The 22,850-nt window shown below is 51.3% G+C and overlaps 2 protein-coding genes across 4 annotated transcripts in view; one reads left to right on the top strand and one right to left on the bottom strand.

The window, feature by feature from the left end:
* MCOLN3 (mucolipin TRP cation channel 3) overlaps positions 1 to 241 on the bottom strand; it is a 70,813-nt gene extending 70,572 nt beyond the window's left edge. Inside the window, exon 1 of the mRNA XM_063938953.1 lies at positions 208 to 241. The gene's annotated coding sequence lies outside the window, so the exon portion shown is untranslated. The remainder of the gene's footprint in view (positions 1 to 207) is intronic.
* The window catches only part of DNAI3 (dynein axonemal intermediate chain 3), a 400,488-nt gene that overhangs the window by 27,906 nt on the left and 349,732 nt on the right, over positions 1 to 22,850 (top strand). The gene's annotated exons all lie outside the window — the stretch shown is intronic.

The raw sequence follows: 22,850 nt of genomic DNA, 5'->3' as shown, positions 1-22,850 counted from the left end.
GTGCCACCATCACCACTGTCTGCAGGAGAGGCTCTGGGCCTTATTTGGGGATCCGGTCTGAAGATCAACACTGTCTAGGTCGACAATGTTTAGGTCGACCACTATAGGTCGACAGTCACTAGGTCGACAGGGTCTGAAGGTCAACAGGGTTTCTAGGTCGACATGAGTTTTTTACATTTTTTTTTCTTTTTTTGAACTTTTTCATACTTAACGATCCACGTGGACTACGACTGGAACGGTAATCAGCTTCTCACTCACTCTAGGCCCATGATCACTGTCAGCCCCAGGCCGGCATGGCCCTAATCCAGCACTGCTTACATCTGACCAATAGATTGTTCCGTGGTCACCATATGCTAATTACCTTTGTCCTTCTTTCCCCATCCTCCCTGTATTACACAATTGTTTATACAGAGCTGTAATAAATATTCTTCCCCCTGTGTATCATCGTGCCGCCAGCTCAGTCACACAATCATGTTAATATATAATCTCCTTAAACTTTATTCTGTTACACAGAATCTGTCGCTGGCTTTGATATTACACACGGCTTTCAGCACTATTTATTAATTACAAAGTCACCATTCACCCAGGAAGGAGTACTTACATTACAGTATACAGTTCTCTCACTGGCCGGCTCGGGAGTATTAGGGCTGTGTGGTAAAGGGGAGGCTGGCCCTCTCGGGAGTATTAGGGCTGTGTGGTAAAGGGGAGGCTGGCCGGCTCGGGAGTATTAGGGCTGTGTGGTAAAGGGGAGGCTGGCCGGTTCGGGAGTATTAGGGCTGTGTGGTAAAGGGGAGGCTGGCCGGCTCGGGAGTATTAGGGCTGTGTGGTAAAGGGAGGCTGGCCGGCTCGGGAGTATTAGGGCTGTGTGGTAAAGGGGAGGCTGGCCGGCTCGGGAGTGTTAGGGCTGTGTGGTAAAGGGGAGGCTGGCCGGCTCGGGAGTATTATGGCTGTGAGGTACAGGGGAGGCTGGCCGGCTCGGGAGTATTAGGGCTGTGTGGTAAAGGGGAGGCTGGCCGGCTCGGGAGTATTAGGGCTGTGTGGTAAAGGGGAGGCTGGCCGGCTCGGGAGTATTAGGGCTGTGTGGTAAAGGGGAGGCTGGCCGGCTCGGGAGTATTATGGCTGTGAGGTACAGGGGAGGCTGGCCAGTTCAGGAGTATTAGGGCTGTGAGGTTGAGGGGAGGCTGGACGGTTCTGGAGTAGGAGCTATGAGGTATAGGGGAGGCTGGTTGGCTCAGGACTATTAGGGCTGTGAGGTACAGGGGAGGCTGGCCGGCTCAGGAGTATTAGGGGCTGTGAGGTACAGGGGAGGCTGGCCGGCTCAGGAGTATTAGGGCTGTGAGGTACAGGGGAGGCTGGCTGGCTACGGAGTAGGAGCTTTGAGGTAAAGGGGAGGCTGGCTGGCTCGGGAGTATTAGGGCTGTGAGGTACAAGGGAGGCTGGCCGGCTCAGGAGTAGGGGCTGTGAGGTACAGGGGAGGCTGGCCGGCTCAGGAGAAGGAGCTGTGAGGTACAGGGGAGGCTGTCCGGCTTGGGGGTATTAGGGCTGTGAGGTACAAAGGAGGCTGCCTGGCTCAGGAGTAGGAGCTGTGAGGTACAGGGGTATCTGTCCGGCTCGGGGGTATTAGGGCTGTGAGGTACAGGGGAAGCTAGCCGGCTTCGGGAGTAGGGGCTGTGAGGTACAGGGGATGCTAGCCGGCTCAGGAGTAGGAGCTGTGAGGTACAGGGGAGGCTGGCCGGCTCAGGAGTAGGAGCTGTGAGGTACAGGGGAGGCTGTCCGGCTCAGGAGTAGGAGCTGTGAGGTACAGGGGAGGCTGTCCGGCTCGAGGGTATTACGGCTGTGAGGTACAGGGGAGGCTGCCTGGCTCAGGAGTAGGAGCTGTGAGGTACAGGGGAGGCTGTCCGGCTCGGGGGTATTAGGGCTGTGAGGTACAGGGGAGGCTGCCTGGCTCAGGAATAGGAGCTGTGAGGTACAGGGGAGGCTAGCCGGTTCAGGAGTAGGGGCTGTGAGGTACAGGGGAGGCTGGCTGGCTCAGGAGTATTAGGGCTGTGAGGTACAGGGGAGGCTGGCTGGCTCAGGAGTATTAGGGCTGTGAGGTACAGGGGAGGCTGGCTGGCTACGGAGTAGGAGCTTTGAGGTAAAGGGGAGGCTGGCTGGCTCGGGAGTATTAGGGCTGTGAGGTACAAGGGAGGCTGGCCGGCTCAGGAGTAGGGGCTGTGAGGTACAGGGGAGGCTGGCCGGCTCAGGAGAAGGAGCTGTGAGGTACAGGGGAGGCTGTCCGGCTTGGGGGTATTAGGGCTGTGAGGTACAAAGGAGGCTGCCTGGCTCAGGAGTAGGAGCTGTGAGGTACAGGGGTATCTGTCCGGCTCGGGGGTATTAGGGCTGTGAGGTACAGGGGAAGCTAGCCGGCTCGGGAGTAGGGGCTGTGAGGTACAGGGGATGCTAGCCGGCTCAGGAGTAGGAGCTGTGAGGTACAGGGGAGGCTGGCCGGCTCAGGAGTAGGAGCTGTGAGGTACAGGGGAGGCTGGCCGGCTCAGGAGTAGGAGCTGTGAGGTACAGGGGAGGCTGTCCGGCTCAGGAGTAGGAGCTGTGAGGTACAGGGGAGGCTGTCCGGCTCGAGGGTATTACGGCTGTGAGGTACAGGGGAGGCTGCCTGGCTCAGGAGTAGGAGCTGTGAGGTACAGGGGAGGCTGTCCGGCTCGGGGGTATTAGGGCTGTGAGGTACAGGGGAGGCTGCCTGGCTCAGGAATAGGAGCTGTGAGGTACAGGGGAGGCTAGCCGGTTCAGGAGTAGGGGCTGTGAGGTACAGGGGAGGCTGGCTGGCTCAGGAGTATTAGGGCTGTGAGGTACAGGGGAGGCTGGCCAGTTCAGGAGTATTAGGACTGTGAGGTACAGGGGAAGCTGGTTGGCTCAGGAGTATTAGGGCTGTGAGGTTGAGGGGAGGCTGGCCGGTTCTGGAGTAGGAGCTATGAGGTATAGGGGAGGCTGGTTGGCTCAGGACTATTAGGGCTGTGAGGTACAGGGGAGGCTGGCCGGCTCAGGAGTATTAGGACTGTGAGGTACAGGGGAGGCTGGCCGGCTCAGGAGTATTAGGGCTGTGAGGTACAGGGGAGGCTGGCTGGCTACGGAGTAGGAGCTTTGAGGTAAAGGGGAGGCTGGCTGGCTCGGGAGTATTAGGGCTGTGAGGTACAGGGGAGGCTGGCCGGCTCAGGAGTAGGGGCTGTGAGGTACAGGGGAGGCTGGCCGGCTCAGGAGAAGGAGCTGTGAGGTACAGGGGAGGCTGTCCGGCTTGGGGGTATTAGGGCTGTGAGGTACAGAGGAGGCTGCCTGGCTCAGGAGTAGGAGCTGTGAGGTACAGGGGTATCTGTCCGGCTCGGGGGTATTAGGGCTGTGAGGTACAGGGGAGGCTAGCCGGCTCGGGAGTAGGGGCTGTGAGGTACAGGGGATGCTAGCCGGCTCGGGAGTAGGAGCTGTGAGGTACAGGGGAGGCTGGCCGGCTCAGGAGTAGGAGCTGTGAGGTACAGGGGAGGCTGTCCGGCTCAGGAGTAGGAGCTGTGAGGTACAGGGGAGGCTGTCCGGCTCGGGGGTATTAGGGCTGTGAGGTACAGGGGAGGCTGCCTGGCTCAGGAATAGGAGCTGTGAGGTACAGGGGAGGCTAGCCGGTTCAGGAGTAGGGGCTGTGAGGTACAGGGGAGGCTGGCTGGCTCAGGAGTATTAGGGCTGTGAGGTACAGGGGAGGCTGCCTGGCTCAGGAGTAGGAGCTGTGAGGTACAGGGGAGGCTAGCCAGCTCAGGAGTAGGAGCTGTGAGGTATAAGGGCTGTATTCACGGGCCGATTTTGGGAGAGAGTGGTTCGCTCAGCACACATCTCTCCCCCCCGCTCAGCACAGCGCGATGTGTGCTGAGCGTGCGGGGGGGGGGGGGGGGGTTGCTCATTTCACCCACCGGGCCAATCTAGCACCAGCGATAGCGATGCGTGGGGCTGCGCATCGCTATCGCTGTGAGGGGTACACACGGAGCGATCGCTACTTAAAGTCTAAGCAATCTAGTCAGATTGCTTAGATTTTAAGCAGCGATCGTTCCGTGAGTACCCCCCTTGAGAATATGACTTCGCTTTTACTGGGCATTTATGTCAGTCTGCTCCTGTTACCAGATGAGCCATTTATCGTCTCTGGTATACGCTGGTGTCAGGATGCTGTGTCCTGTGCCCCAGTATAACAATATAGATGGGTGTGGTTCATATGGTCGACCATACTTACGTCGACAATGCATAGGTTGACCACTATTGGTCAGCAGTGACTTAGTCGACACCTAAAATAGGTCAATACAAGCATTAGGTTGACGTGACAAAAGGTTGACATGAGTTTAAAAAAAAATGTTGGTGTTGTTTCTCAGTACAGTGACCGTGAACCCCAGCTAGTGCACCGCGTCCCCTCGCTTCGCTCGCCATGCTTTGGGCAGGTTACTATTCCCAGTCGTCATCCACGTGGATCATAAAGTATGACAAAATAAAATAAAAAAATAAAATAAAAATTGGAAAAACTTATGTCGACCTTTTGTCACGTCAACCTAGTGACCATGTCGACCTACAAACCATGTCAACCTAATGCATGTCGACCAATAGTGGTCGACCTAATGACTGTCAACCTAGAGACCGGATACCATATAGATACAGTAGATAGAAGTATGTTACTGGAAAGCCCTGTGCTGTGCTGTGCTGTGCAGTGCTGTTCTGTGTTGTGCTGTTCTGTGTTGTGCTGCGCTGTGTTGTGCTGCGCTGTGTTGTGCTGCGCTGTGTTGTGTTGTTCTGTGCTGTGTTGTGCTGCGCTGTGTTGCGCTGTGTTGTGTTGTGTTGTGTTGTGTTGTGTTGTGCTGTGCTCCAGGTCCTTGGTGTGTATAGTCTGGTGCTAGATGTGGATTCATACCTCCCAACTTCGCAGCTGCATAAAGAGGGACTTTGGCGCGGCCTGAAAAAGGATGTGTGGCCTCAGTGAATGGGGCGTGGCTTCACAGAAGTGCTGTGGTTGCGAGCCGCGCCCCCGGTTTTCGTCACTGAGGAGGCATGCCCAACGCTCCGTGAGCTGCTGGCATGCCCCCTCTCCATCCGTCTCCGTCTATTCACCACTGCTCTGCTAAGCAGGGCAACGAGTGCAGGAGCCTCCCAATTGCCCCCCCCCCCTTCACCGCAGGACACTGCTGCCCGCAGGTGGGACAGTCCCAAAAAACAGTACTGTCCCATGAAAATCAGGACAGTTGGAAGCTATGTGGATGTATTTTTTAAGAAATTGCCATTTTTATGTGACCTAGGAAGTGATTTTGTAATTATCCTGACCTTAGGAAAAGGTGGTGTCACCTGGCCTAGCCTTTGTGTATGAAGGTGATAAGGAAAGAAACAACTGTGTCCTAACAACGGTTCTCGAGGTACCCCAACAGTCCAGGTTTTAAGTATATCCATATTTGGCCACAGGTGACTTAATTAGCGCCTTAATTAACGGGTATAGTATGGTATGCCGGTGGGCGGGGACCCCGACCACCGGCATACTGGCAGCTGGGCGAGCGCAAATGAGCTCACCACGCTTCGGGCACGGTGGCGTGCTATCACGCTGTGTATTCTCCCTCCAGGGGGGATGTGCACCCCCAAGAGGGAGAATAGTTGTCGGTATGCCGGGTGTCGGGATTCTGGCGCTGGTATACTGAGCGCCGGGATCCCAACAGCCGGCATACTGAATACCACCCCTACCTAACACCTGGACTGTTGGGGTGCCTTGAGAACCTCTGGATTAAGGTAATCTGGTTTGGGTCATAGATATATGAAAGGAGGAATGCAACTGACCAATTCCTGTGAAATGTAATGTGTATTTATTTACTTATTAGGACAGTTTCCTGTACTAGTCTTAGAGGTTTACAGCCTGCTGTATTGTGTCCCCTTACTATATAAAGGGCTGACGTGGCCTTGTTCATTCCGCAGTGCGAGGAATCGGTAATAGGCAGTAAGTGAAAGTGAGAGGGAGACCCTAGGAGTGGTGAAGTAAGCCCTCTCAGTAACTATGTATCACTGACACAAATCTGTCATCGCCCGGCAGAGTGCCGTCACCCGGTCATAGTCTCTCACCCTTCTGTTATACATAAACACACAGCACACAGTGAGAGCAAACATCTGACAATACCAGAGGTTCCACACCTTCATATACCTCAGCTACGTCTGCATCTCAGTCCTTACCTCACCTGCTGAGCCTTGCTCCTCACTCTCTATCATTCCTTACCTCACCTGCTGAGCATTGCTCCTCACTCTCTATCATTCCTTACCTCGGCTGCTGAGTCTTGCTCCTCACTCTCTACCAGCCCTTACCTCAGCTGCTGAGCCTTGCTCCTCACTCTCTACCAGCCCTTACCTCGGCTGCTGAGTCTTGCTCCTCACTCTCTACCAGCCCTTACCTCAGCTGCTGAGCCTTGCTCCTCACTCTCTACCAGCCCTTACCTCGGCTGCTGAGTCTTGCTCCTCACTCACTACGAGCCCTTACCTGAGCTGCTGAGCCTTGCTCCTCACTCTCTACCAGCCCTTCCCTTGCCTGCTGAGCCTTGCTCCTCAATCTGTATCAGTACTTACCTCGCCTGCTGAGCCTTGCTCCTTACTCTCTATCATTCCTTACCTCACCTGCTGAACCTTGCTCCTCACTCTCTATCATTCCTTACCTTGCCTGCTGAGCCTTGCTCCTCACTCTCTATCATTCCTTACCTTGCCTGCTGAGCCTTGCTCCTCAATCTCGATCAGTCCTTACCTCGCCTGCTGAGCCTTGCTCCTCACTCTCTATCATTCCTTACCTCGCCTGCTGAGCCTTGCTCCTCAATCTCTATCAGTCCTTACCTCGCCTGCTGAGCCTTGCTCCTCACTCTCTATCATTCCTTACCTTGCCTGCTGAGCCTTGCTCCTCACTCTCTATCATTCCTTACCTTGCCTGCTGAGCCTTGCTCCTCACTCTCTATCAGTCCTTACCTCGGCTGCAGAGTCTTGCTCCTCACTGTCTAGCAGTCCTTACCTCGCCTGTTGAACCTTGCTTCTCACTCTCTATCCCCATGGTGGGGACAACGCTCAGTCCTACTGCTTTTGGCAGGTTAATGAAGGCTGCATTGTCCTGGGTGTGTAGTCAAACAGGCATGATCCTGGACCAATCCAATAGGTGTAGTGACTCCTAGCCGACACTATCTCATCCCCTACTCTGTCCTGCTTCTGTGTTATTTAAATCCACTCTTCATTTTTAAATTGAGGCACCTTTTAAAATATATTTTTAACATTTTTTTTATGTACAGTACAGAGATCTTGAGGTGTGTGGCTCCAGTATGTTTGCTAAAGCAGGATGCATCTCATTGGCACGCCAACTGCCTGCGTACAGGAGCCATGGCCGGGAAGCGTTGTACAGTACACAAACAAAAAGCAAATTTACTCAACATTAGCATCCCCAGCTGACAGCTTCTCAGAATTGTCCCGTGGGCATAAAATATACATACAGCACATGGCTGACGGAGTACAATATTTAATCCATAGTAAACACAGTGTACTTAGCAGGCTGAGCCCTGATTGCCAAGATCCTGGCGTCTCTTCTCAGCCGTACCACGCTGGAAGAAAACAAACAGTTCCCACTATTCCTTGTGGATAGACAGGCTTATGACGGCGGTGTAACATATGTAAGGGCTGGCCCAGGATTTATATTCGCTTGTCCGGTATTCTGCTGGCACACTATCCATACTGATGGGCAAAGAATGCAGCTGACTTAGCCATGGGCCACTGCAGCAGCTGCTGAGCGCCACCGGGCTTATCCTGCAGCCTTGCCCCTGCATGCTGGGCTTTCTGGGAGAACTAGGCTTTACCCGTATTTATAAGTTTAAAACAGGCTGATAATTATATTACTGTAGGAACATACAGTTAATGAGGGTAGAGTACCAGGAGATCACGGTGATATGATCTTCCTGTGTGTAAGGTACAGTGACCAGATTTTGTCTCACCTGCGTGTGGCGGCACTCCAAGGATGCTCCGTGGAATGTGTATTCCGCCTGCTCATAAGCACAGTACCTGGATACTGAGACGGGAGACTGCCCCAAGGGCCACCGGCCTCGTACCACTCTCACCCGTAACGTATGCAGTTGTCAGAGGTACTGTAACTAAGGTGTCATTATAGTAGTAGTAGTCTCAGTCTGATGTAAGAGCTGTCATTTTCTCTTACCTCCTAGGATACTGGGGACCATGGGGTATAGACCAGGGACGTGCAGTCAGGGGAGGCAGAGGCTCACCTGTCATACTCCACTGAAAAGAACAGATTTTTCACTAAGCTATATTATATTTACAGTACTATACATATAACACAGTCTGTGTGATAAATGATACAAATCCGTTTTTCTCTGACGTCCTAGAGGATGCTGGGGATGCTTCAAGCTCAGACCCCTTCGGGGTCACAGAAACGTGCATTTACTCAGATAGCTGATACAGATACCGACACAGACTCTGATTCCAGTGTCGACTATAGTGATGCCAGATTAAATCCTAAACTGGCTAAGAGCATTCAGTACATGATTGTGGCAATTAAAGAAGTGTTGCATATAACTGAGGACCCTGCTGTTCCTGATACTAGGGTCTGTATTTATAAAGGAAAGAAACCTGAGGTAACGTTTCCTCCCTCTCATGAACTGAACGCGCTTTTTGAAAAGGCTTGGGAAAATCCTGACAAGAAGATACAGGTTCCCAAAAGAATTCCAGTGGCGTATCCGTTTCCATTTGGGGACAGGGAAAAGTGGGAGTCAACCCCCACGGTAGACAAAGCTTTATCGCGTCTATCCAAAAAGGTGGCGCTTCCGTCTCCTGACACGGCAGCCCTGAAAGATCCTGCGGATCGTAAGCAGGAAAATACACTAAAATCCATTTATGTCATAAAAGCCCCTATTTAATTTTCCATGCTGATAGAGCGGAGTTGAGAACTCGTCAGCAATTTCTGCCAAAAGTGGTGTCATCGTTTCACATGGTGCCAGTGGCTACGGAAGCCTTGGCGGAATCAAAGTCTCTCGATGTGGTCAGAGCTTTGAAGATCTATGTCGCCAGAACGGCTCAGATTAGGAAAACAGAGGCTCTGTTTGTCCTATGGGCTCCCAACAAGATTGGGGCTCCTGGAAACGGGGCCTGGACTGCACACCCTAGCTTATTATAATGGGATGTGCTACCTTGCTGGGACTAAGTACTGCAATACTACAACATAGGAACAAAGGGTGCAGGTGCACCATACACCATTAAAATTATTATAACCATAATATAATATTTGAGGTTCTTGGCATATATTGGCCAGTATATGAGCCTGCCCACCTGCTTCACGGTGACCTTATCGGATTGGGGCTCCTGCTTCTAAGCAGACTTGCATGCTGGATTTGTAATACGATTCAGCAGGCTCATTCTACGGCAGGATTGCCGTTACCGAAATCGGTGAAAGCCCATTCTACCAGAAAGGTGGGCTCATCCTGGGCGGCTGCCCGAGGGGTCTCGGCGTTACAACTTTGCCGAGCGGCTACTTGGTCGGGATCAAACACCTTTGCAAAGTTTTACAAGTTTGATACCCTGGCGGAGGAGGACCTCTTGTTTGGTCAATCTGTGCTGCAGAGTCATCCGCACTCTCCCGCCCAGTCTAGAGCTTTGATATAAACCCCATGGTTCTTGAAGCATCCCCAGCATCCGCTAGGACGTATGAGAAAATAGGATTTTAATACCTACCGGTAAATCCTTTTCTCTTAGTCCGTAGAGGATGCTGGGCGCCCGTGCCAGTGCGGGCTGTATCTGCAGTTTTTGGTTATGGTTACACTCAGGTTGAGTTGAGTTCAGTCAGTCTCTGGCTGATGTTAGTCATGCCGTTGCATGCGTTGTTGTTGAATGCCATGTTTTACGGCGTGTTAGTGGTGTGAGCTGGTGTGTATCTCTCCTTAGTTTTAAAATAATTAAATAAATCCTTTTCCTCAAAATATCCGTCTCCCTGGGCACAGTTCCTATAACTGGAGTCTGGAGGCGGGGCATAGAGGGAGGAGCCAGTTCACACCCATTCAAAGTCTTATAGTGTGCCCATATCTCCTGCGGATCCCGTCTATACTCCATGGTTTTTGAAGCATCCCCAGCATCCTCTACGGACTAAGAGAAAAGGATTTACCGGTAGGTATTAAAATCCTATTTTCTGCTGCAGGGTACACTGGGCTCCACAAGTCTGGACAATGGGGTGTAGAGTAGGATCTTGATCCGAGGCACCAACAGGCTCAAAGCTTTGACCTTCTTCCCAAGATGCATAGCGCCGCCTCCTATATCACCCCGCCTCCCAGCACAGGAGCTCAGTTTGTCAGTTGGTGCTGCAGTAAGCAGGCACATAACAGAGGGGCTGCTCCAGGCAGCCCTGAGAAAAGCTTTTAATGAGGTAAAAAGTGAAGACTTCAAGGGCAGCAGCAGTGGTAAATGTCTTGTGACATTCTCTGCTGTGGCTCCAGCTCTCCCCAGCGGCGCTGTACACTCCCGAGCCCTGGTTGCCGGGTACCTACAGCGGAGGCTCCGGTTTTCTTCATGTTAGACACACACGGCTGGGGCTCTCCAGGATCGCGTGGCCGCGCTTCGGGAGGTGGTAAGTGGGTCCCACTCGCGGGACCCGGTCTTTATCGCGATCCGGCGTGGTCAGTGGGAGGCGGACCGCGCACGCTGGCGGTGGACACTGTGGATACAGGCGAACCCACTAGATCACCAGGGCATGGGCGCAGGTCAGGTTTTCTCTTAAAACCGATTTTAATATCGCTCACAGTACCAGGTGGTTTTGCCAGCAAGGGGGATAAGGCTTAGACCTGAAGCCCCTCCCCCAGCAACAGGGCGCCATTTCCAGCAAGTGTTCCCGCCCTGGAGCTGCATCTCTGTCTTTTCCTCACTCCCTGTCAGTGTCTGCGGCGCCATTATTCCTCGGTTCACTGTTCCTGGGACTGCTTGGGCAAATCCTCCTATGTAAAGCCGCCTGGTTGTCAGCGCTGTGCCTTTACATGACACTTAAGTATTCTACCTGCCTTTTTAGACAGTGTTAGTAAGAAAGAGTGCATTTAGTCAGGGGTTTATAGTACAATTACCCTGTGATATACATCCAGTTCTTACTGTGTACCGTTATATCTATTGTTATATAGCTGTGTAAGCTAGTCCAGTGCAGTATTATTGTCAGTAATAACCTCTGCATTGTACAGACTGTGACTATCTGTGTGTGCATTGATAGCTGAGTGGTGTCCATCTCGTGTCTTTCACTCAACTTGCTATCCCTATATTCTATAACCTGAGGGGGCTAGGTGCGTCAGGTGTTATTTAATATAGGATTTTCACAAAGATATACTGTATTACGTATTTTTCTCTTTGATTTAGTCACCATATCTCTCCTTTATCTCTGCTGGTGCTGACTACACTGCGCAGGGGTTTGGGTTTAGGGATATAGTGCTGCTAATAATTGTATTGTTACCTGATACAGCAAGTTATATCCTGTCTGCTTCTGAGGGTAACGGTTCTGGGGCTGAACACACTGCTGGTGTTGCTGAAGCCACAGGCACATATGGGGAAAATATAGCAGCTGTGGGCTCTGGTTCTGGGGGCTTCTGGCAACGGAGGCACATACTGACTCTCCATGGGCCGCTTTTTCCACGCTTCTGCATACGCTAGTTCATAAACTAACACCCCCTATGGGACCCCCAATGCCGGTACAACCGTATGTGGTCCCTGCAGCTAACCCGCCGTGGGCGGACAATTTATCTGCTCAATTAAAGAAGTTGAACCAGTCCCTGACTACTAAAAAGTCTGACCAACGCTCGCCTAAGTCCAAGAGGTCCTCTAAGCGAGCGCTCGTCTCCTCACAATCCACTGCTGTCACTGACATCTCGTCTGATGAAGACAGTACATACACTGACCCCACAGGTTCTGACTCAGATACGGCTGATGGGGAGGGGTAGTTCACATGTGGATGTTCCTGATCTTTTGGAGGCTATTAAGTTAATTCTGCAGATTACGGATGATCCCGAGCCATCTGTTCCTCCTAAGAAACCAGATAGGTTCAAGCGTCAGAAGGTGATTAAACAAGTTTTACCTCACTCTGACCACCTAGTGGATATACGTCAGGAACCCTGGCAAAGCCGGGTACGAAGTTTGTGCCTCAAAGGAAGATGCTGGCTCGCTATCCCCTCACGCCAGAGCTGTCTAAGAATTGGGAAACGCCTCCTCCAGTAGACTCACATGTGGCTAGGATGGTGGTTTCCTCAGCTCTACCTGTCACTACCGCCACGTCTCTAAAAGAGCCTACGGATAAACGTGTCGAGGGTTGTCTAAAAGCGATTTACACCCTCACGGGTGCTGCACAAAGGCCCACTATTGCAGCTACATGGGCGGCAGAGGCTATTGAAGCATGGGCCTTGGAGTTAGAAGCTGAAATCTCCTCTGACCATGCTAGACAATGCTTGTCATATATTGTCACAGCTTCTCGCTATATTAAAGAGGCGGCTTCTGATGCCGGTATCCTAGATGCCAAGGCCTCTACTACGTCAGTCCTGGCTCGCAGGATATTGTGGCTGAGATCCTGGTCTGTGGATCTGGACTTTAGAAAAACCCTGGAGGTACTCCCTTTCAATGGGGATATTCTGTTTGGGGAGGACTTAAATAAGATAGTGGCTGACTTGGCTACTGCCAAAACTGCCTGTCTGCCTAATACAGCTCCTTCTGCGTCGAAGGACAAAGGCACGTCCTTTCGCCCCTTTCATCCTTCAGGTAAAGCAAAAGGTCAGGCGTACCATAAGCAGGCCCGCAAACCTAAGCCGAAGCCCAAAAGAGCCTGGGCTGCCCGTCAGCCAGCAGCCAAGACCGATAAGCCTGCCGCATGACGGGGCGGGCCTCCCCCTGGGGGATCCCAGGGTGGGGGGCCGGCTTCTAGGGTATACCCAGGAATGGTTGAAGACCACTTCAGATGCCTGGGTACGGGAAGTCGTCACCCGAGGTTACGCCATAGCCTTCAAAAACCGACCCCCTCATCGATTTTGCCAGACAGACGTCCCGTCGGACCAGACAAAAGCAAACACTCTGCATTCGGTGGTACAGACCCTCCTGGATACAGGAGTCGTAGTACAGGTGCCTCTTGCTCAGAGGTGCCGGGGGTACTATTCTCCGCTGTTTCTAGTCCCAAAACAGAATGGGTCCTCCCGGCCCATTTTCAACCTCAAGGCACTGAACAAGTTTGTGAATGTTTCCAAGTTCCGTATGGAAACCCTCCGCTCTATAGTTCTGGCCTTGGAACCTGGGGACTACATGGTCTCCCTGGACATACAGGATGCTTATCTGCATATTCCTATAGCAGTGTCACATCAACAATACCTGAGGTTCGCTATTGGCAACCTCCATTACCAGTTTCGGACGTTACCTTTTGGTTTAACAACGGCTCCGCGAGTCTTCACTAAAGTTATGGCGGTGATGACGGTGGTACTCCGCCGTCAAGGGGTCAGGATACACCCGTATCTGGACGACTTGTTAATCCTGGCAAATTCCCCAGATCTTCTCCTGCGTCATCTGGATATGACGGTCTGGTTTCTACAAGCCCACGGGTGGCTCATCAACTGGAAGAAATCCTCCCTGGTCCCTGCTCAGAGCATGGTGCATCTGGGAGCGCTATTGGACACTCACAACCAGAGGTTGTTCTTGTCTCAGGAGAAAGTCCTGAAACTTCAGGACAGGATTCGTTGCTTCCTTTCTCGTCCGCAAGTGTCGATACATTCGGCAATGCAGGTGCTGGGCCTCATGGTATCAGCATTCGACATGGTGGAGTATGCTCAATTCCATTCTCGCCCCTCCAGAAGCTGATTCTAGCCAAGTGGGACGGCCTGTCTTACCGGATCAGGTCTCAAATGATCTCTTTGACTCCGGAGGTCCATCTGTCGCTGCTCTGGTGGCTCCAGGACCGACAATTGTGCAGAGACCGTCCCTTCTGGATATCCAACTGGGTCCTGTTGACGACAGATGCCAGTCTAAGAGGTTGGGGCGCGGTGCTGGAGCAGCACTCCTTGCAGGGTCGATGGACCAAGGAGGAATCTCTCCTCTCGATCAACATTCTGGAATTGCGGGCGGTCTTCAATGCATTGAACCTAGCCCAGCTTTTGATTCAGAACCGTCCTGTTCAAGTACAGTCGGACAACGCCACCACAGTGGCTTACATAAATCATCAAGGCGGCACTCGAAGCCATTTGGCAATGAAGGAAGCCTCACGGATTCTACGTTGGGCAGAACGCCATCTACCGGCAATATCGGGAATATTCATTCCGGGAGTCCTGAATTGGGAAGCGGACTTTCTCAGTCGTCAGGACGTGCATGCCGGCGAGTGGGGCCTCTATCCAGAAGTATTTCAACTCCTCGTGGAAAGATGGGGTCTTCCAGATGTGGATCTGATGGCGTCTCGACACAATCACAAGGTTCCGGTCTTCGGAGCAAGGACAAGGGATCCTCAAGCAGCATTCGTGGATGCGCTGGCAGTGCCGTGGAGATTTCGGCTGCCGTACGTGTTCCCTCCGGTGTCACTCCTGCCCAGGGTAATTCGGAAGTTCAAGCAAGAAAAAGGAAATCTGCTTTTCATAGCTCCGGCGTGGCCCAGACGGCACTGGTTCTCAGACCTGCAGGGCCTATCGTCAGAGCGTCCACTTCTACTTCCACAACGCCCAGACCTCCTCGTTCAGGGCCCCTGTGTCTACCAGGACCTAGCCCGGCTGTCTTTGACGGCGTGGCTCTTGAAGCTTCCGTCTTAAGGGTTTTTCTGAAGAGGTCATTAAAACTATGTTGCGGGCCCGGAAACCTGCCTCTGTTCGGATTTACCATCGGGTCTGGCATTCCTACTTTGTTTGGTGCGCATCTAACCATTATGACGCTTCCAAGTTTAGTACAGCCAAACTTTTGGCTTTTCGACAGCAGGGCCTAGATTTAGGCCTGCGTCTGGCCTCCCTCAAGGTTCATATTTCTGTCTTGTCGGTGTGGTTTCAGAGAAAAATTGCGATTTACCTGATGTTCATACTTTCACTCAGGGTGTGTTTCGTATCCAACCTCCCTATGTCCCGCCTGTGGCTCCTTGGGACTTGTCGGTGGTTTTGGAGGCGTTACAAGAGTCTCCATTTGAACCTCTTGGTTCAGCTGACCTTAAGTGGCTTTCCCTTAAGGTGGTGTTTCTGTTGGTTATTGCCTCTGCTAGAAGAGTGTCGGATTTGGGTGCCTTGTCTTGTAGTTCCCCATATCTGATTTTTCACCGTGACCGTGCGGTTCTTAGGACTCATCCCGGATATTTGCCTAAGGTGGTTTCTTCGTTCCACCTTAATCAGGAGATTGTGGTTCCAGCTTTTGTCTCTCCTGATTTGTCTCCCAAAGAGCGGTCTTTGGATGTGGTACGGGCTCTCCGTATCTATGTGAAGAGAACTGCTTCTATTCGAAAGTCTGATTCTCTCTTTGTTTTGTTTGGATTTCACAAACGTGGCTGGCCTGCTCACAAGCAGACCCTGGCCAGGTGGATCAGAATGGTGATTGCGCATGCTTATGTGAAGGCTGGTCTGTCAGCTCCTGTTCACATTACGGCCCATTCTACTCGGTCTGTTGGACCTTCTTGGGCGGCCCAACGTGGTGCGACCCTTGATCAATTGTGCAAGGCTGCTACGTGGCCCTCCGTGAACACCTTCATAAGGTTCTATGCATTCGATACTGCCGCTTCCTAGGATGCTGCCTTTGGTCGCCGGGTTCTTGTGCCCGCTACATTGCGTCCTCTCCCATAAGGAACTGCTTTAGGACATCCCCATTGTCCAGACTTGTGGAGCCCAGTGTACCCCGCAGCAGAAAACAAGTTTTATGGTAAGAACTTACCCTTGTTAAAACTCTTTCTGCGAGGTACACTGGGCTCCACAAGGCGCTCACCCTGACGCACTTAGCTTCTTTGGGTTGATATGGCATTAGCCGCTGACACTTCTCTTGTCGTGAGAGTGTGGTGTATGTGGCTACTAACCGTTGTCGTCTCTTTTCCTGCTACTGCATTGGGCTGGTTAACTAAACTGAGCTCCTGTGCTGGGAGGCGGGTTGATATAGGAGGCGGCGCTATGCATCTTGGGAAGAAGGTCAAAGCTTTGAGCCTGTTGATGCCTCGGATCAAGATCCTACTCTACACCCCATTGCCCAGACTTGTGGAGCCCAGTGTTCCTCGCAGAAAGAGTTTTAACAAGGGTAAGTTCTTACCATAAACCTCGTTTTTTTCCATTAGTGTATGACAGGGAGAGGGGATGTGAGGCAGCGATAGATATGCCTCCCCTCTCGGTCAGAAACTGCCTGGAGCTGCTGGGGGCGGGGCCATGCCGTAGTTAATAATACTGCCTTGAGTACAGCATAGTTTGAGGCATGCCTCACTGTGGCGGCTGTGCCTACATACTCACGTGAGCAGCGAAGCAGCAAATAAGGCAGCGGTGGCGGGTGACAGACAGTTCCCCAGCCAGACCCGGAAGCTGCACCGGATTAAGCGCTGCAGCGTCTCCCTGCCGCGCACAGCTGAGCCTCTGCCTGTTGTGTCCAGCCAGGAAGGTAAGCAGCGCTGCCATGGTTCACCCCCCCCCCCCCTTCCTGATTTACACCCAGACACACACGTTGTGCTGACTGTTGGAGGGCCGGGGGGTGCAGGGAGGCGGGCAGGTGGAGGTTGGGAAGAGGTGGGGGGATATATGATATATGCAGTGCCTCCCCTGTTTTTACCCCACTGCACATCACTGGTATAGACGGGTCCACCAGGAGCCATGAGAACTTTAAGAATTTGAGTGTGTGGGCTGGCTCCTCTGTCTATGCCCCTCCTACCGGACTGAGTTTAGAAAATGTGCTCAGAGGAGCCGGTCACGTCGCTGGAAGCTCCTGAAGAGTTTTCTGCATTTATTTTGTATGTTTGTTATTTTCAGGCAGGATTGGATGACACCAGCCTGTCTGCTTCCAGGGACTTAGGTGGTGGAACGGCCCAACTACTTGATGGGTTAATGTTCTCATTCCCCGCTGACAGGACACTAGATCCTGAGGGAACGATTTGCAAGCCCCACCACGGCGAGCGTACATCCCCGCAGCACGCCGCCACCCCTAACAGAGCCAGAAGAAAGAAGAGTGGTGAGTACTAAGCCGGCGTCCCAGTTAAAAGGTCGCCGGCCATTATGACGGCATGAGGGTACGGAGACGCACGGCTTCTAACCGGGGCGGATTGCGTCTCCAAACTGAGTACACAAATGCGTCTCAGTACACTGTACACAGTACCCACACTGGCAATCAAAGCCTTAAAACGGATCTGTCTCCATTTTAGGCACAAAATTACCTCAGCCAGTATAAAAAAAAGCAGGAAGACCGCGCGCCATTGAGTGGGCGGGGCTTCACTATGAGCAGATCCAGCAGCTCACCAGCGCCATTTTCCCTCTGCAGTGGACACAGACGCTGAATGACAGGGACGTGCAGCTCCTCCGGAGTGGCTCCAGTTTACCTCAGCGGTACCAGGGGGTCATAGCAGGGGGGAGCGATTTTTAGTGTACGAAGTCCCCAATCTGGGTACTTAGTCTGCGACCCGGCTAAGCTTGGCATTAGCAATAAGGGCACTGTGTGCTGGCTCCATATTACCTTTATCTCCCCAAAAGGGCTCTTTGTGGGTTAATTGTGCTTTTAACTTTTCCTGTGAGTGTGTGCTGTCACAGTTACAATATGTCAGGCAAAGAGTGTGTTTCATGTAAGGCAGAGTGTTCCTCTCCCCCAGGGGGCTCACTACTGTGTACTCCGTGTAGTGCACATTCCCAGGCTAGCGGGGCTGAACCAGCTTGGCTGGATTCCATTAAAGGAATGATTTCCAATATCTCTAATAAATTGTCCTGCCATGAGAAAGAGACGCAATACTTAAGACAGTCTGTGGATGAGATTATGAACAGAGACTCAGTCCCCAAACAAGCGTCTCAGTCCCCTGCCATTTGCCCGCAAAAACAAACTCTGGCCCATATCCTGCAGTCTGATGCTGACAGGTCAGACATGGATGGGGGGGGAGGTGGACTCAGAGGGGGGATGCAGCTCTGTCACAGGGAATAGAAGCTCTTATAGAAGCTATCAGAGATGTTCTGCAAATTCCTGATAAGGTGGCAAAGGAGTGTGAGGAATCTTATTTTAATGTAAAAAATAAGTCATCAGTCACTTTTCCTGCGTCAAAGGAATTGAATACCCTGTTTGAAGAACCATGGGTTAATCCTGAAAAGAAGTTTCAAATCCCCAAAAGGTTACTCACCTTTTCTTCCTGAGGATAGGAAAAAAGGGGAAAGTCCACTGATGCATCAGTGTCCAGGCTGTCACGGAAAATTGTATTACCTGTTGTGGCCGGACAGCCCCTGGTGGCACATGGACAATGGCGGCCGTGGCACTGAAGGAGTTAACCACTAGTGCCCAGCGCCATTGGGAGGACAATGGGTGCTTGGCGCCACTTTTGAACTGTGCTCTGGGGCTAGGCGCCATCTTTAAATGTATTGTAGGCGCTGGGTATTTAAATATGTAAAATGCTTTAAAATATGTTTTATGACGTGTTTTAACATGTCATATGTCATGCTCTAGGCACAGTGGTAGGATTGTACATTTACAATGCATGCAAATGCCAGCACTTAGAAGGAATGTGTAAGTTATTTTGTTTCTAAAAGGCTTTGACAATTGTTCTTCAGCAATTTCTATATAGCAAGTCATATGATAATTGTCCTAGCTAAAGCAGGGTGGCGATTAGCAGGCCTTTTGGTGGTCAAACATTTTCTTTCAGGTACAAACGAAGGTTTGGAAAGAAGACTGGTTTTGCATGGAGAAACAAGTGGCTGCTAAATCAGATTGTATTTTACGAATGCAAACTAGTGGGTTTCCTGTAACAACAGTTTGATGTAACATTTCCTAGGCAGCATTATGTGTGATGCAGATTATGTTTAATTTATAAGAACGTTGTCTATGTGTGAGAGGATTAATGCAATTGAAATTCAAGTTATATTTACTTTTGTGAAAGAGACAGGAACATGGTAATCAGATTGTGTTTGGGAAAGCACACTGGTTTGGTTATATATGAAAAGGAGCAGAACATTGCTTTATCTAATTCATAACTTTTGGAATATAACTTGTATTTCTCTGACGTCCTAAGTGGATGCTGGGACTCCGTAAGGACCATGGGGAATAGCGGCTCCGCAGGAGACTGGGCACAACTAAAGAAAGCTTTAGGACTACCTGGTGTGCACTGGCTCCTCCCACTATGACCCTCCTCCAGACCTCAGTTAGAATCTTGTGCCCGGCTGTGCTGGATGCACACTAGGGGCTCTCCTGAGCTCCTAGAAAGAAAGTATATTTTAGGTTTTTTATTTTACAGTGAGATCTGCTGGCAACAGACTCACTGCAGCGAGGGACTAAGGGGAGAAGAAGCGAACCTACCTAACTGGTGGTAGCTTGGGCTTCTTAGGCTACTGGACACCATTAGCTCCAGAGGGATCGAACACAGGACCCGACCTCGATCGTTCGGTCCCGGAGCCGCGCCGCCGGCCCCCTTACAGAGCCAGAAGCAAGAAGTGTTCTGGAAAATCGGCGGCAGAAGACTTCTGTCTTCAACAAGGTAGCGCACAGCACTGCAGCTGTGCGCCATTGCTCCTCATGCACACCTCACACTCCGGTCACTGATGGGTGCAGGGCGCTGGGGGGGGGGGGGGGGGCGCCCTGAGGGCAATATAATACACCTTGGCTGGCAAATCTATACCATATATAGTCAGGAAGGCTATACAGGTGTAAAAATACCCCTGCCAGAATTCCAGAAAAAGCGGGAGAAGTCCGCCGGAAAAGGGGCGGGGCCATCTCCCTCAGCACACTGGCGCCATGTTTCCCTCACAGCTCCGCTGGAAGGACGCTCCCTGGCTCTCCCTGCATACATAAGGGTAAAAAAAGAGAGGGGGGGCACTAAATTTAGGCGCACTATATATATATATATATATATATATATATATATATATATATATATATATATATATATATATATATATATATATATATATATATATATATATATATATATATATATATATATATATATATATATATATATATATATATATATATATATATATATATATATATATATATATATATAAGCAGCTATAAGGGAAAAAACACTCATTTATAGTGGGATCCCTGTGTTATATAGCGCTCTGGTGTGTGCTGGCATACTCTCTCTCTGTCTCCCCAAAGGGCTTTGTGGGGTCCTGTCCTCTGTCAGAGCATTCCCTGTGTGTATGCGGTGTGTCGGTACGGCTGTGTCGACATGTTGGATGAGGAAGGTTACGTGGAGGCGGAGCAGAGGCCGATAAATGGGATGTCGCCCCCTGTGGGGCCGACATCAGAGTGGATGGATAGGTGGAAGGTATTAACCGACAATGTAAACTCCTTACATAAAAGGCTGGATGACGTAACAGCTGTGGGACAGCCGGCTTCTCAGCCCGCGCCTGCCCAGGCGTCTCAAAGGCCATCAGGGGCTCAAAAAACGCCCGTTACCTCAGATGGCAGACACAGATGTCGACACGGAGTCTGACTCCAGTGTCGACGAGATTGAGACATATACACAATCCACTAGGAACATCCGTTGCATGATCTCGGCAATGAAAAATGTGTTACACATTTCTGACATGAACCCAAGTACCACATAAAAGGGGTTTTATGTTTGGGGAGAAAAAGCAGCCAGTGTTTTGTTCCCCCATCAGATGAGTGAATGAAGTGTGTAAAGAAGCGTGGGTTCCCCCGATAAGAAACTGGTAATTTCTAAAAGGTTACTGATGGCGTACCCTTTCCCGCCAGAGGATAGGTCACGTTGGGAGATATCCCCTAGGGTGGATAAGGCGCTCACACGTTTGTCAAAAAAGGTGGCACTGCCGTCTTAGGATACGGCCACTTTGAAGGAGCCTGCTGATAAAAAGCAGGAGGCTATCCTGAAGTCTGTATATACACACTCAGGTACTATACTGAGACCTGCAATTGCCTCAGCATGAATAGTGCTGCTGCAGCGTGGTCTGATACCCTGTCAATATTAATACCCTAGACAGAGATAATATTTTGCTAACATAGAGCATATTAAAGACGTCGTCTTATATATGAGGGATGCACAGAGGGATATTTGCCGGCTGGCATCCAGAATTAAGGCAATGTCCATTCTGCCAGGAGGGTATTAGAGACCCGGCAGTGGACAGGTGATGCTGACTTTAAAAGGCACATGGAGATTCTGCCTTATAAGGGTGAGGAATTGTTTGGGGATGGTCTCTGGGACCTCGTATCCACAGCAACAGCTGGGAAGAAAATTTTTTACCTCAGGTTTCCTCACAGCCTAAGAAAGCACCGTATTTTCAGGTACAGTCCTTTCGGCTTCAGAAAAGCAAGCGGGTCAAAGGCGCTTCCTTTCTGCATAGAGACAAGGGAAGAGGGAAAAAGCTGCACCAGACAGCCAGTTCCCAGGATCAAAAATCTTCCCCCGCTTCCTCCGAGTCCACCGCATGACGCTGGGGCTCAACAGGTGGAGACAGGTGTGGTGGGGGCGCATCTCGGGAACTTCAGGGACCAGTGGGCTTGCCCACAGGTGGATCCCTAGGTTCTGCAAGTAGTATCACAGGGATACAAGCTGGAGTTCGAGGCGACTCCCCCTCGCCGTTACCTCACATCAGCCTTGCCTGCTGCCCTCGGAGAAAGGGAGGTAGTACTGGCGGCAATTCACAAGCTGTACTTCCAGCAGGTGAAATCAAGGTACCCCTCCTTCAACAAGGCCAGGGTTACTATTCCAAAATGTTTGGTACCGAAACCAGACGGTTCGGTGAGACCCATTCTAAAATTGAAATCCTTGAACACTTATATACGAAGGTTCAAGTTCAAAATGGAATCGCTCAGAGCGATTATTGCAAGCCTGGAGAATTTCATGGTATCACTGGACATCAAGGATGCTTACCTGCATGTCCCTATTTACCCTCCTCACCAGGAGTACCTCAAAATTGTGGTACAGGTTTGTCATTACCAATTCCAGACGTTGCCGTTGGTCTGTCCCCGGCACCGAGGGTATTTACCAAGGTGTGACAGGACGGTACCGTACGATAACACTCGCCGCTTTCGCGTCCCGTTGACTGCGCACAGATTGGAAGGTCAAGCCGCACGAGGCCTGACCACATAGGGGATTCCCACTTACCGTCAGTAACCGCCTGTTACTGACTCCACCCACTGCGCTGTGGGCGGGTTCTCGCTGCCACCACCAAACTCCTAACCTGCCGTGGCGTTTGGAACCACGGTTCTGCTCTGTATGTGCCGACGCACTGCCTTACCACAGCTGTGTGGTGCTGACGAATCCCCACTAGCCACTTGCTAGGCCTCTACCGGTAGCTGGCGGAAGGCGGAGCTTGGAGACGCTAGGTACTTCCCTGGACAGCCGGAGGACGGGGCTAGGTTTGGCCTAACCCTGTTGGTCACAAGATGAAGCAGTCTTCTTGAGGCAAAGATGTTTATTGCTCAATAACCTTTAAAAAGGCTCCTCCCTATTGCTAGGGGTAACGGCATACAATCAGATGTTTTCAGCAGAATAAGATGGAATAATACACCCTCCTATGGGCCAGCTGCCCTTCTTTTATCCCTCTCCGAGACCCCTTACCACAGGGGATAAGCCCGCCCTGTGGTGCACAACCAATCAATATTTACCCATGAGCTGTGCATGCTCTGGTCTCATGCACAGCTAACATTGTTCCCTATGGACAGTGGGGAGTGGTCGGTCTCCTTTGACTCTCCCA

Source organism: Pseudophryne corroboree, chromosome 9, assembly GCF_028390025.1.
Source record: "Pseudophryne corroboree isolate aPseCor3 chromosome 9, aPseCor3.hap2, whole genome shotgun sequence".
NCBI classification, from domain to species: domain Eukaryota; kingdom Metazoa; phylum Chordata; class Amphibia; order Anura; family Myobatrachidae; genus Pseudophryne; species Pseudophryne corroboree.
The sequence above is the reverse complement of the archived record's forward strand: the minus strand, read 5'-3'. Positions and strand labels throughout refer to the sequence as shown.